General features: G+C 39.5%; 1 long non-coding RNA gene and 1 other non-coding gene across 2 annotated transcripts; one reads left to right on the forward strand and one right to left on the reverse strand.

Annotated features, from left to right (window-relative positions):
* Positions 1-1,881: 1,881 nt before the first annotated feature.
* Positions 1,882-1,954, reverse strand: trnav-aac (transfer RNA valine (anticodon AAC)). The gene has a single exon. It is a non-coding gene; the product is annotated as a tRNA-Val (tRNA).
* A 3,437-nt stretch (positions 1,955-5,391) lies between these two features.
* Positions 5,392-6,091, forward strand: LOC114785353 (uncharacterized). The gene is made up of 3 exons (XR_003749049.1): positions 5,392-5,417; positions 5,851-5,934; positions 6,052-6,091. It is a non-coding gene; the product is annotated as an uncharacterized LOC114785353 (long non-coding RNA).
* The last annotated feature ends 9,942 nt before the right edge of the window (positions 6,092-16,033 follow it).

The raw sequence follows: 16,033 nt of genomic DNA on the forward strand, positions 1-16,033 counted from the left end.
CTGGGTGTTAATGAACAAGATAATCTTCTTGGAGGAAACCCGGCCCAAGAAATGGTACAAAAGGCACATCAGGTTCATTTCTTTGCATTAGAATTCTATATTACTAGACCCACACACTATAATAATACTACTAATAATAATATTAATAATGTTAACAATAATGTCACAAAGCATAAAACCAAAAGAATAAATCTACATGAAAGCAGATTTAAAAAAAAAATTCTGATGACTAGAGCCTTAAAAAAAATCTTGCACTATAATATTAAATGGCATATACATACATGGTAGGGTGAAACTTAATTTAATTGTTTCTGCATCATCCAAGGCTGCTTTGAGAGAGATGCTTTTCTTCAGTTGACACCCAGAATAGTTTCTCATAAATCATTTGGAAATATTACCCAATAAAAAGGATTTCATTTTATTTTGCATATGCAGGAAGGCACTGCATTCCAATGTCATGGCTTTTGCCTTTTGCTTCAGGCTGCTAGTAGAAATCAGTAGGGGGCACTGTGCACTTTCCCAGATCTGCTGAGTCAGTGCAGCTGACAGTTCAGAGCAAGCTGGAGGGAGAGGCAAGAAAAAGATAATGGAGTGTGTGCACAACGGCCTGTGGTAGTGCCAGTGGTAGACGCCGCTGCATGACCCTTTGCAATTAAATAACAGTCTGCGCTTATGTAAGAGAAAACATGTAATTAAAATGAGTAGGTAAAAAGCTCTTTAGAGGGTTAATAAATAACAAAAGTGACATTCAATGTCAATCTTCATTTTTGGTAGTTTTAGATCAGCTGCAGTGTGACAAGGTGAACCGGTGCGCCAAGGTTTATTTTTACCTTTCCCAAATCTCAGACGTGTCATTTGCGTAGACTGTGTACGAAACCCGTCGGGTGATGTCGTGATGTCAGTTTACAGAACTGAGGCGTAAAACTACCATGTGCCTTCCACACTCCTGAGTGCAGCCTACAGTAACCCTTGTCTTTTCCCCAGGAAATCCCCTCCTTTCTCAATTGCCTTCAGCACTCTGATCAGATCACTGGGTGACAAAGAAATACTTTCAGCCTTCACCACAACTGCATGACTGCATGTGCATACTGCATATCTCTGCGTATCTCTGTCTCTGCATTCCCCTTCCTTTGATCTTGGTTTGCCCTCATTCACAGGGCCATCAGTGGACTGAACCAAACATGCAGATAGATTATCAGAACTTTTATTCAAGAATTCTGATTACTAGTGAATATTCCCCACAGTCTCAGATAGCAGTAGTGTTGTTGGGATAATATGGCGAGGTGTGACTGTTCCCAGTGGGCCTGTTGGCTGCCATGACAAAACTAGTTTTTTTTTAAACGTGGTTATGCCACCTCACCCCCTGATTCAGATTTATTTCATTCTCTTGGAATTCTTGGGAAGGAGTCTGTCAGCATGTCACATCTTGATTTGGCAACATCTTCTTGTGATAGTGAATGCTGATGCCATGTCTTCCACTTAAGTCATGCACACAGTTTTTACAGCTTCAAGCACATTAACTTCAAGGAAAAAGGTTCATTTTCTGTCAATATATCCCACCACCAGATTTCATTGTAACATGATAAATAATGTTAAGGTCAGTGGTCCACTGCTTCACAGCACCCAGTGCACACAGTGAAATGTGTAACCCATCCCCTGAGTGACAGGCGCCCGGGGGAGCAGTGTGTGGGGACGTGGCACCTTGGCGGCTCGGGATTCGAACCGGCAACAAGTCAGTTTCCTTATCCGCAGGGCCACTGCTGCCCCACACTTGTATGGTCCAGGTAAGGTAGGTTCCTCCAAGATATGAACTCGGATCACTGGATGCAAAGTCCAGAGTGGTAACCATTAAACCATGGAACCACATCTAAGGAAGAGGTCTGTTTCTGCCTGGTATCGAACCGAGGACCTTATGCGTGTTAGGCGAACATGACAACCACTACACTACAGAAACTTTGATTAGTGAATAACTTTCTTCATGAAATTCTGTTGATATGTTCTTAAAAAAGTAGCATTGTCTTTGTCATTTATATTTTTATTTTGGACTGACATCTGACCTTTGTCTGTTTCAAAACTGGTCTCAGACTTAAAAACTGTAACCGATGTTGGTAAAAGATAAATCAGATAAATCTGGTCTTTGCAGGCTTCCCACCCAACCCATGCACATCTGGCTCATTTGGACGCCACCTGTTTAATAGCATTCCCAGTCTTCTTTTCTGTACTTTAATGAATTGCCTAAAAAAAATGGGTCTAATTTGATTCTCAGAGGTTACAGCAAACCTTCTTTGTGATTATATTTGTGACTTCTTTCCTCTGACAATTGTTTCGCTATAACAGGGCAATACATACATTTACAGATTGAGCAACGGCAAAAAAACCCAAAAACATTCGATTCCATAATCACTGTTTTTATATTTTTAGGGACACACAGACAAAGGCTGGCATTCTGAAAAGAGAAGTTTGATGTGTATAAACCAGCCTTGTCTAATCTCGTGTACTTGTACATGAGTGACCTTAGCTCTCCTGACCAGGCTGTAATCAATGATGTCTGACTGAGGGACCGTCTGGAGGGACAGGGAGACTGACAGCTTGCTCTGGCTGAAGGTTAACCTGATGGAGTAGCAAAGCCTTCAGTAACCCGATTTCAGATTCACTCAGCAGCAGACAGCAGAGAGTCTAAGTGGGTTTTGTAACCCCTGTGCATATATCCTGGTTTTGTGGTTTGCTGCACACGTACAGTCTGGCTCCTGCATTTCAGAAGGTTTGATGGGAACAACACAAAAGCTTCAGGCCCATGGAGAGTTTCAGTCCGGTCGGGGTTTATGGGATTTCTCTGTCATTCTGTATTATTATGGTGATTTTCTTTTGGGTTGCATGTGCAAGTAAACAAGGTACCCAAACTGCAAAAAATCTGACTTGGCCGGAGGCCTCACACCTCCAAAGTTGTGAGTTTGAATCCCAGACTTTTTGTGTGCATATTTTTTTGCATTACTCTTTGTTTAGTCTTTGTTAATTTTAATCCTTGTCTGAACTAATAGTTTATCACACACAATGGAAACTATGGTCAACAATGTAAGTTATGTTTCCTAAATTTGTTTAATTCCACTTAGGTTTAGAAAATGGAATTAGAATGTAGGGATATGAAATTTCTTGCAGAATACACTGGGATTCAGTTTACACTTTAGCATAAAATAGTGACACTGAAGTGAAGGTCTTTTAATCTGGACGTTTATTGTCAAAAAATATAGATAAAATGTAATGGAATGACCTTCTGAACCAAATACCTTTTTATATTTTGTTCTTTCTTACCCGCCAAAAATGTTTTTAGACTGATATTGTATGTGAATCAGTATCTGAATGCAAGTTTGCCAAATTACATAAATGTAAATATGCAAATAGAGAAGCTTCTCCTGCTATTGTGTATGCATAATGATACAGTAATAACACTCTCACTTTTGTGCTCACTTTTTGTGCTGAAAGCCCACTACAATAACAAGAAATCTAGAAATCACAGAAAGAAGAGTGATTACTCCAAGTGAACAGGGGGTGAAGAACTGTATATTTTCATGGCACATGACAAAGACACACATGAACTGATTGGAAAACCTGACTACCCTCTCTATTCCTCATGACCTCCACTCACTCATTCATTCACTCTCAAGCAGCTTCCAACCGGCTTCTGGACACCCATAACTATGACAATGGTTGCACATTATTACAGTGAACATACACAACATTGAGATTATTGGGTTTGACTCTGGGTGAGGGGTGTCGATGCTCCGGTTTCGTCACACCATATGTAACCCGTCTTCCCTGGACCTGTCCCTTCCAGGTACTCTGCGTTGTGATTGTACAGTAGACAGGACACAGGACGGTTGCAACTGACGTTTTTACTGTAACAACTGTAACAAATAAAACATGGGTTGTGGATGCAGAGCGTCTCACAGGGCTCCCCTCTTAATAGGTAAGAAAGAATCTGACCGGAGCACGCATGCGCACACGTAATCAGCCCAATAACGCGCGCGCGCTCGCACACACACCCAGAACCAAAAGGCAGGAGATATAGAAAAAACATATAGAACCAAACAAAATGCACATAACAGGAAAAAAAAACACAAAATCCCAGAGGTTGCATGTTTTGGTGAATCGCAAATTACATACCCTGTTACACATACAAAGCCATGTAAGTGAACTGTGACTCTAAATTGACTGTAGTGAGCATGTGAGTGAATGATATATGTGCCCTGTGGTGGGCTGGTGGGATCTATGCCTTGTGCCTGATGTCCTGGGATAGACTCCAGGACCTATAGCTCTACTGTGGATGGACTGGCAGCTGAGAGTGAGTGAACTGTTCTATGCAAAAAAAAAAACGTTGAAAAAAATAATTATGTCTCCTAAAATCTCTGTTCTTTGCGACCATAAATTTTCATCTGTTGTTCTCTTTGTGGATCACTTTCTCTCCTCCCACTACAGCAAGGAGTTTTGCAGCAGCAAACACTGAAAATTCCAATGAAATGAATAAATATGTATGTAATAAAAAATTGGAAATTGAATGTAGCATCTAATTTTTATTTATGTGCTTCACACTGAGAAAAATACTCAGAGAATGTCTGGATAGCCATTCAATTTGAATTCTCTTTGCACACTGTAACACACATTGACATTTTAAATGCATCCAAATTTGCACACTTGCAGGACAATGAGAATTAAAATGATAATTGGGTGAACAGACAGTCATTAGCATATGTCCAATTTAGTTTAATAAAGAGACTACAGGCGGCACACAAATATTTTGCATATTGTTAGATGCAGATGTTTCTGAGAACAGTATAATTATGTACAGAGTATTGTAGATCAGTCATAATGGATGAGTCAGGAGGACGCAGTGTAAAGAATTGTAAATTGTAAATATGCATTGTATTTACAACAAATTGAAAAGAGTGCTAAAATACATCACCCATCCCATGCTTTAACTTAGGCTGAGCACCTCGATGGGATGAGCTAGGAGAACCAATTACACAAGCTGTTCTTCTCCTTTGGATGGCCAGGAGAGCTCTGGCCAGTCTCTACAGCAAAATAAGGTGATTTTGTGCAGGACAGGACAGAGAAAAAAGGTAAGCAAGAGCTAGACACAAAAGAAGCTGTCTTTCTAACCCAGGTGCAGCCAGGTGCTGGTAACCCTGCAAAGCATCATGGAGTGGGTACTGGATCTGAACCTATCAACCATGCTGGGAGTGGATCTATTGCACATGGAGGAGCAGACTCTGGAAAACTTGCTGCACAGAGAATCACAGCCAGAGGATGAGAGGACAAAACTGAAAACCGAAACTGAAAGCACCCAGAAAGGCGGGACTGATGTCTCAAGCTAGTAATTTTGTTAGGAGTTTGTGACGAGAACGAGAAAAATTTAAGAACAGGTAAGACAAATCAGTCTCCAAATAGTGCCCACCAGTTGTGAGGGCAGGGATGTGAAAACATTGCAGCACTGATAACAAAATCTAAACAAAAATCCTTTTATGTGTGGTTGGCCCACCATATAAAATTGCTTTTCAGTCCCATGTTTGGTTTTGTTGTTGTTGATTTTTTTTGTTAGATTTTTTATGAGGGATTTCAATACATCTGTTGTTTCAGTTTTGGGGCATCAGTGTATCAGTTTTTTTTTTTTGAATCAATGAATTTGTGAGGCTCTAAGTGGACCACTAAACATTTTCTGAAGAGGAAGAAGTTAACACATACAATTAGAACATATAAGATCATTTTATGCTTGGATTTGGTCCAATAATTACTACAAATAAGTTATTATTATTATTATTAAATACCAGAATAAGCACATAAATGCAACTCCGCCAGACCACCGGGGGGCAAAGACCATGTCGAAGACAAAGAAGACAGAGGCATAAAAGGATGAGATGTAAACAAGAACAATGCGAACAGGTAGGCATTATTCTTCACTTGGTTTAACTAATTAACTAATTAACTAGCGCCTGGGAGCCCCCTCCTCCAGGCGCTCCTCCTGACCAGACCTATGTGCCCACTGCCATCTGGCCTCAGGTCCTATAATGTAGACACCACAACTCCCGCGACGGACATCCCGGTAGTCAACGAACACAGAAGCCAATACAACGAGTGTTCTGGTGGCCGAGTGTCCCCGGCGACATCACAGACTACGTAGCAGCCAGCCCTGTCTACGCTGCTAACAAGGCGGACACCCAACGCCCCCAAGGCCTCCTGCTTCTCCTGCCACGTCCGCACTGGCCCTGGCCCCATGTCTAACGGCCAGACCGAGCGAATAAATCAAGAGCTGGAAAAGTACCTACAATGCAACTGTGCCAGGCAACACACATCTCCTCCTCGCTGAGATAACCCCTAACCAACCATGGGGGTGTCCCCCTTTGAGACCTCCGCCAGTCATATTCCTGTGTGGTTCACAGATCCCACCTCCAAAGGACCATTCATTTCACACCTAGGGGCAATTTATACATTTTTGGACAGTGAAAGAGAACCTGCGCCAACACATACAAACTTACAACATCTGGAAGACACAATGTCCGGAAACCTGGATTCAAACCACATCCCTAACTGCCGTGGCACTGTGTTGGCCCACATTCGTTTATTATGTTATTATGTACTAAATTATCTTGAAATCATTCCCCTCCTAATATTACACTGAATTCTGATCAATCAGGGTTTATCTACCTTTTCATGCTTGTTGATTTCAGAAATAGGCTTGTCAAGAAAAAATTCTGATTATTGATTCCATGAAAAAGGTACCCGTCACAAGCCTAATGTTTATGTTGAATAAACATAACTAGGTTACCATTACAATGGAAAGGCAAAAATAAAATAATAAATGCAACTATGTCACATAACACCGGGATGCCAGCCACAAAAACATGTTTTGCCAATGTATTAATTAAAAACGTGGAAATAAATTTTAAGAAAAATGGCTGACTAGTTTATGGTATATTCATGCATGCACTGAGTAGCATTTTGCCTTTTTGTACTGATAGAACTGAGATGTCACTGCATAGGCCATAACCCCTGGAATTCATTCTCATTCAGTGGGCTGTCTGCATTCCAGTTTATATCAATTTGCTGGTTCAATGCTGCTTTGTTCATTTTGAATCATGGTTCTGTCTGCCGCAATTTGTTCCACCCACTTGATTAGATGAAATTATACTTCAGGCTGTTGCCTTGCCACAGTGATGGAACTCAAGACCCTCATTAATTTGGCAAATCAAATCATTTTATAAGCCTATTAAGGCATAATAAGAGACTGTTAGCTAAAGTAAATGTCAGAAAAGTCCATTGCCTGGAATAAGACGTCATTGCAGTTAATGTATGTGAAGGGCTATTGAAAATACAAATGGCCCTAATGGGATTTCAGGCATAATTCTGAGTTTGTTGTGTGACCTTCGGTTCATAAAAGTTGTTCTCCCAGCAATTTTTTCTGCTTCCTCATTTGCATTGAGTATTGCCCATAATTGAAAAGGACAGATTTGGTAAATTTGTCAAGACACCTCAACAGATAAACCCAGTGGGGGTCAGCAGCTTTGCCAAAAGTGAAATTAGTTCCTGTTCCAATGGTGGGTCAGGACTTCATTTGACTTGAATGGTAAATAAAATATAAGGTATTTCATTTCTGACATACAGTTTACACAGTGGAAAATGTGTAATGTTTCAGGCATGATGGTAATATGACCTTTTTTCCCACTTTATTAAGGTCTCAGGGTCACAGACTGTACTATATGACAAACTGACCATTGACAAAATCTCAATAGTGTGTCCAGCTCTGATCAAGCAATCATTCCAAGAAATGGGTTTAACAAGAAGAGCAGCAATGTAAAGAAATAAGCATGCTTTATCTTTCAGCACTTGCTGGGTGTTGGTGATTTCTAAGAACTTGCATATGAACTTGCTCAGACAAGTCAGCAACTGATAGAAATGTAAAAGTGCTGTAATCTGTATTTCTCAATACTCGAAAATTACATTGTATGTCCTTAGGGTTGTTAACTGTGGCAAACTACACCTCGATTTGTATGTTTAAAGTCTTATAATTCATAATTGGATCTCATTTACCCCTTTACAAAAATGTGAAAGTGAAGTGATTCTCATTGTGATAAACAGCAGCACAGCACGGTGCAGACAGTGAAATTTGTCCTCTGCATTTAACCCATCACCCTGAGTGAGCAGTGGGCAGACATGACAGGTGCCCAGGGAGCAGTGTGTGGGGACGGTGCTTTGCTCAGTGGCACCTCACTGGCACCTTGGCAGATTGGGATTCGAACCCACAACCTTCTGACTACAGGGCCGCTTCCTTAACCGCTAGGCCACCACTGCCCCTGATCAAACACTGCCCTGTGTGAGAAATGTGCTAAAGTGCTATAATCTTCATGGTTTGTTCTACCTCTTGTGCTGCTTTAATATTCAAAATGCTTTTGATTGCAGCAAATACGCTGAATAAAAATGCCATATCTGTGTTATGGAATTTAGTGCTGCTCTTTTATGACTGTGCCTCATATGTCCATACATGGTGTTTTTAATGCAGGGGATTGTTAGTGTACCTCCTTTCACTGACTAAATGGGATTTTGGTCCCTGCAAATGAACATTAGTGACAGGTGGAAAAAATTCAAAATAGTTTTTGGCATAAGATTTTGTATATTATCAGCAATATGCAACATTTTCACATAATTTCAGACATTTCACTTGTTATTTATCAGTTAATTCTACTCTACTTGAAGTCACACATATTCAGTTTGTTTGTACATATTTTTGCCATCACTAAGAAGAAAGTGTTGCTTTTTGGAAGCATGCTCATTTCTTTCAATTGTTTTTAAATAGAAAATGAAAGGTTTTCTAAAAATCTATTGTTATTTCTTTAGCATGCAGTAATTGGAAAGGATGATTTGTTTATTTGCATCAAATTTACATTAGGGGTCATTTTTAACAAGGAGAATAAAAGTTAGGGTTAGGGTTAGGGTTAGGGTTAGGGCCAATAGAGCATTGAATGCTGCAGGCCATCTTCTGTGTTACATGTTTGTTAATCGGCAACACTGTCTTCATAAGCCTTTTAAACAGTTAAAACTATGGCTGTCAGTTGATTAAACCACTTGAACTAATTAATCACACATTTTGCAATTAATTGTTCATGATATATCCTTAATAAAATTGTTTGCCATAATTCACATTTTAAACTATGACAAAGTGTGGGAAAGAGGCTCTGGCGTGGGGGCGACAGGAAGACAATCTGGTCTTTTTTTTTTTTGTGAACACCCAGCAGACCAAGCAGGAAAAGTGCAAATTACTTATCATTAATCCATCTACTCGAACTGCATGTTACCATGCGTTTCTTGAGGCCGGTCCTTAACCTGGGTAAATGGGGAGGGTTGTGTTAGGAAGGACATCCAATGTAAAAGTCTTTGTACAGACAACCAGACTGGTTGGTCCACTATGATGACCCCTAACTAGAGAAGCCCAAAAGTAAACTTTACGCTTACCAATAGTTAATTCTGGAAACATGATTCAGATGATACACCCAATGCTGTGAAATTTGATATTGTGTGTGTAATGCCGTGGGGTGCAAATGAGGAGGTGCAAATGCTTGATGTTTCAAACTGAAGATTTAATAATCAGAACAAAACACAATGGTCTGAAAAACAAAAGAACTGAACAAGCAGCAAAACAGGACACATGACTATCAACAACACAGGACAAGGGAGTGAGGGAGAAAACCAACATATAAAGGGTTCTAATCACCCATGCCAAATGAGCATCAGCTGGGGGTGATTAGAATATTCATATATTTTTATCTGGTCACACCCGATTTCCACTATATGTGCATCTGAAAAAATGTGTATGTAAATGTGCACATAAGAAGATACGTCATCTGAGACTCACTGTCCATCTCCACCTTGAACTAGTGTGAATTTTGTATCTATGTTTTAGGTCAGACCCACAAAATTGCTGCATTACGCTGCTGTTTTTTTGTTTGTTTGTTTGTTTACTTTCTAGTAAACAAATAAACAGCAGTGTAATGCAACAATTTTAAGGCAATATGTATTGATTAACATTGTGGTTGAAAGCCCTATTAAAAACATTATTTATGCAATACATTAATAGATGCAACCATGGCTAGATGAAAGACTACCTTGCTGCATATGCCTGTTCAATATGTCCAACAAAAACTCCTCCAAAACAGAAACAGGAAAGCGATCACTTTGCTCCATCACATAACATATGACGTCTTATGCTCTTTAAGTCCATTTGAGATTAAACACGACACACATTTATCTGACAATCTGTCTTATTATAGAAAAAATAAACTAGATTGTATCAGTAGAGGGTTCCCTGAGAACTCCCTGATTGTGGCATCAATCAGCCTACATTCCCAGGGGAAAACTTGCATTTTTTTTGCATCCTGTGCCCATGAGCCTACTCTTATCACGCCAGCAGGGTTTGTTTCTGGTAAGCAATTTGCAAAGATTTTCTCTGTTTGATTGTGTGCCCTTGTTCTATGCACCACACCCTCTTCAATGGTTTCTATTGGTTGATCCAGCAATTTTCTGTTGCATGACCCTGAAAATGTGCCTGTAAGTGTGGAAATAATTTTATTAATTAAAAGTGACCATAGAGAAAAGCGAAAGTGTAATTCAATGAGAAAATTCCAAGCCAGGCATTTTATATACAGCATTTTAATGTCATTTGGCTCAATAACCAACATCTGCCGATTTCAGAACTCTCGACTCACTTTAGGATTGTTGGCTGTGCAACAACAGAGGCAGAGAGCAGTGCCGTTTCAGTCACATTTGAAAGTGAAATGAAGAGGAGAGCTGTGGGCCGATTGTAGATGCCGGCAGAGGCTGGCAGAGGAGACGCCAAAGAGAAGAGGAACGTTTGATTGGAACAATCAATAGGAATGAAAACTCTTCAGTAAAACAGACCTGGGTCTGTCTGTGTATGTGGCCTTTAAAATACAAACATTTACACTTTTTTTTTTAGTTTGTGACAGCTCTTTAAGTATTATCGTTGCAGCTAACTTTTCAGATGTATGTGTTTTATATGATTGTTAGAAATGTTTGAAGGTATAAAAGAAATTTTGCCAAAAGAAAAAAAAATAGATCCACCTGGCAAACTGACAAAAGACCAAGAGCGATAATTCAAAAGTTGCTGCAAGTGTAAGATATGGTATAAAGAGCAGAGTGCAGTGAGGCACCTGCATGGTCAAGGAAGTGAACACAATAGACGTCTTAATTATGGTTTGCTCAGGCTTTTCCTCTAACTTCCTTTTGGGGAAGAACGTAGGACTGTAATACCCAAGAGGTTGATGTAGATTTTACCAGATTAGACACAACCCTCCTCTCTGAAACAGAACTCCATTTGAAAACATACACCCAAATACAATCTTCTCTGTTCTGTCGCTTTCAGAAGAGTTTCAGAGAGCAGAGAGGGGAGGACGGTAATGAAGTAATATTGATTTATTTCAGCGTTTCATTACAAATCTTATAATGGAAGCTTGGCCTAATTGCATGTGTTAATGGACTTTTTGCATGAGGTCATATGTTTTATAAATGAGTTAAAAGAAAGGAAGTACTTGATGCTTTCTTTTTTACTCAGAAATCATTTAAATTCAAAATCCAAAGTCACAATCCTAACAATAAAATAAATAAGTAAATAAATAAATTCACAGAGGAATGTAAGCAATGAGCAGTGTATGAATATCTATATTTTCTTTATTAAGTATTAATAATAAAATCACCCCAGGAGTGCAATTGTAGAATCATGCAGCAACGTAAGAGTAAAACTACACAAACAATGAAAAAGTATAAGTCAGGTGGGACCAGTGCCAGTATTTCTAAAAGTATTTCTATTGCTGTTCAGGTCAGCCATTATGAAGTAAAGAGATGTCAGAAAAAGAAAAAACGCAATACAAATTAATATGAAATCATTCGCATATAGAGCTTCTGCACAAACTCTAGTGAAAGTTAAATGTATTTGAATCCAATGGGACCCAGGCAAAGATCAGCTCTATGCCATATGTGTTTTGACAGTGAACGGGTACTGGTATAGAATGACTTTGACCTTGTGGTGCCGATTATTATATTATCTTTATTTACATTGATTAATTATAATGTGTATAGGGGTTATTCATGTATTGGAAGGAGTTTGACAGTCCATTTTTAATACTGAAGTACCACTGGCAGGTTACACAATTTTAAAATGGTTAACCGAAATCTCAATGGTTACTTACAAAAGTAATCAAACACTTCTATAAAGTAATTGTACAAATTCCCAGCTTGCAGCAATCATTAATATATAACAATATTATGATAATCTCAGAAAAAGGAACAAAAAGAAAAAAAACTTTTTTGGCCCATAATATAAAACTGAAGGGCACTATTCAAAAATGCCCCATTGTTTGGTAGCAAAGTCCAAAGATTAATTATCATTTATCAACAGGGAAGCCATTCAGCCTCATAGCGCCTGCACTAATGCAGCCCCGTACAATGACAGACATTGTTCCGTAGGAAAGTGTGAAAAGAAGCATCGCATTCTGTCAGAACACAGCAGCTTTCTGAGCAGGGAGCTTGATTAGGAGAAATGAGCAGGGTGAAGCCTGGTCTTTTTTAATCGTCACAGATTCCAGCTCCACAAGCCAGTAGGCTTCATCAGTGTGGCTTTGTTTCGGCCACATAATTAAGATACTCACCAGCCTCTCAGTGCCATGCATGTTTAGCCCCATTTATCTGCTCAGCTCTACTCACCCTATGCTAGCAACCAATAAAGTATCAGTCATGCAATGTAAGAGATGTGAATATTGTCCACGAAAATACAAATTCAGCTACCTATGCAGATGTTGCATGTTCTGTGCTGTGATCTGCACACAAATCCAGTTTATGATTATGTTGTTGATTATGATGGTTTCTGATTTACATTTATTTGAAAAATCATATAATATAGGTGCAAATATTATAAATCAGCCAGAAATTTTCAAAAACCCTCACTCAGTTTCTGTTGCTACATCAGACGTGAGCGACTGCCGGCGTGAAACTTGTTAGTTTCCCTATAGGTTGGCTTTATTTTTTAATGATTTTTTTCTCTCTCTTCTTTCATTACACCATGCATTTTGAGGATGACTCAGGCCAGCTTCCCATACCCAAGACCTTGGGAGAATTCCACTAAATGTCACATTAAAACTGGTTATAACGATGGGTGACTGCAAACAGTACAGATTGTGTTTTTAGTGAATTTATTGCAGGTAATGCAAGTCACAGATGCCAGGCTGATGATGACAGCCCCGAAGGAGCCATTTACTTCTCCAAACTTTATAACCACCTCATATAGCAATCAGGTCTTGACATTTGTCGTATTCTGCTCCATGCGCTGCACATCCAGAGGAACGTGGTTGCACACTATCCTCTCCAGCGGCAGTGGGTCTTGCCGAGACATGTCCGCTGGTGTATTTTTTCCAGCAAGCCCACTGCTGCATTCCTCTTTGGCCTTTGATTTAGAGGTGAGTCGTTCTGCTGCAACCTCTGTGTTTTGTTCTCTCAGGTTTCCTAGTTTCGATGAGAGAGAGCTCATGCTCCAGGAATGTGAATCCCTTGGGCGTGCCAAGATAAAATGCTCAACTCCAAAGGCTCAAGGCTAATGGGTAGGATTTTAATTACATGTGTGTGTGTGTGTGTGTGTGTGTGTGTGTGTGTGTTTTGCTGTGCCTCTTTGATCTGAAAAAGGTCTTGTCTTGACCTCTGTCTTGACAACTCAATTTCTGGTGAACTCATTTCAATGTTCAAATGCAAAATTAGCATTATGTAGTTATAATATTATAAATTGTATTTCGTTCATTTGCATATTCATGTGCAATGAAATACAGTTTTGATTTGAATATTTTTGAGCAATTTATAGAATGCTGGAATACTTAGATCAATAAGGTCAGCTGTGGGCACAATTAGTCCCATTTCATTGTGTGTTACAGCATGCCCATCAAACTAAAAGATGTGCAATATTTCAATGCCGGTGATGAAGTCACACATCCAGCATTTTTTAATTCTGCAATCTCAGGCACTTCCATCAATTTTCTAGAGCTCAGTTGTCACAGAAATAGCACCATTTCTTTACACGCCCTTGATTGGTTCTGCGTAAGCGAACTGTTATCTTCATATCTACTCTGGCAAACAGAGCTGTTATGAAATGTTAGGAAATCCGTCCAGCTGCTTGAATGGTGGAAACAGAAAGAGAAATGTGCACAACATGCATTGTCCTGGCTGTGCCCACTGCGCCCACATAGCTTAACTGAATGCTTTTCTTTCAATAGTCTAATATCAAAAGTGGAATTGATTTAAATAAGGGTAATATTGCAACCCTGGGGACTGGAATAAACCAATGCAATGATCTGTAGCAGGTTCAAACCCACAATTTGGATTTTTTAAATAAAAAAAGCAGCAACGTTCGGTAACAAGGTATTGACACACCCTCCTTTGGACCTTAACACAACACAAAATATAATTTATGTCGGGGAATGATGTATTGATGCAAAAGTGCTCAGCGTCTCGTACATCTTTCAGTTGCGCAAAACACAGAAAGCAGAGCAAGAAGCAATATCTCCCTTGACAACCTATTTTCAAACTGTGTAAAGCTTATGTACTTTTAACTGCAGGTGAGCAAACATAGTGGACCTGGGGGACAAAGACCTGATCCAGTCACGTCCAGAATAGGTCAACTGGCCAACATTGCACTGATTTCTGCATTTAATCTAGTAGCAGGTTACTCCAGCTTTAGACCCAGTACTCGCTATCAAATGCCAGCTATAAATGGATTTCATTTTTTACGAACTATTTTTTAGCACTATACAAGAACTATGCTCACAAGACTCTGGGCATTACTGGTACAGAGAATTTACTTTGCAACAGCCTTCATGCTAACGTTTGAAACTCAAACACGGTGTCAATATTGAAGTGGTCCGAGGTGTACCTGAACCACTCAGTCCCAACCACCCGAGAGTTTTTCCTTGTGTGCAGAAAGGGTCAAGTGTGGAGATTGTCATATGTAGGGCCTGTCAAAGCCCATTGAGACACACTGGATGTGGATTTGTAATTTTATAAGAAATAAACATTGTTGTTGTTGTATTCTACCTGTGGAACAGAGAGTGAAATTTCTGTTAAATGCCCAGTTCATGCATAACAGATAACAACATAGAGTGTTTCTTGCTCTGCTGCATATTTATTAAATTATTGTGTAGTTTGACTTACTGAAGTGGTATATTAGGGTAGGAAAATGCTTGTTTTTAGCCTACTTGAGGGAAACACAAAGTCTTTTGTGCATGTCTATATTGGAAAGTAAGTTTTTTTTAAGTAAACAGATGCAATTGTAAAGAATTACATTGTGACAGATATGACATGACAGATGAGTGCTTTGGGCACATTGAATGGGACACATCTAAACTGCGTACAGACATGATGAATTTAATATAAATGGATGATGCTGTTAAAATCAAACTGGGCAGATCACCAGACTTCTAGTACATTAAATGTAGTGTTGTGACACCCTACTTTGGTGGCCTAGCTGTTAAGGAAGCAACCCCGTAATCAGATAGTTACATGTTCGAATCCTGATCCTGGTGCCGCCAAGGTGCCACTGAGCAAAGCATTGTCCCCTCACACTGATCCACGGGTGCCTGTCATGGCTGCCCAATGCTCACCCAGGCTGGTTAAAAGCAGAGGACACATTTCATTGTGCCACCGTGTGCTGGGCTGCAGTGTTTCACAATGACAATCACTTCACTTTCACTTCACTTGTTAATGGGTTCTTGGATCTTCTCTAATGGCCTGGTTTAGACCATCCTGTCACACTGCTGAAATATTAAGAATACATCAGATGCCACAGTTTTATATACATATGGCCAACACAAAAAAAAATATTTTGCATTTTAATTCGACACATTTATATTGTTGTCCTGTAAACATGTTCAATGCTCAATGCATACAATTTGAATGGACCACTTCAAATTCATAAGAACCAGCCAGATCTGTGTTA

The sequence above is a fragment of the Denticeps clupeoides genome, chromosome 3 (genome assembly GCF_900700375.1).
Source record: "Denticeps clupeoides chromosome 3, fDenClu1.1, whole genome shotgun sequence".
Classification (NCBI taxonomy): Eukaryota; Metazoa; Chordata; class Actinopteri; order Clupeiformes; family Denticipitidae; genus Denticeps; species Denticeps clupeoides.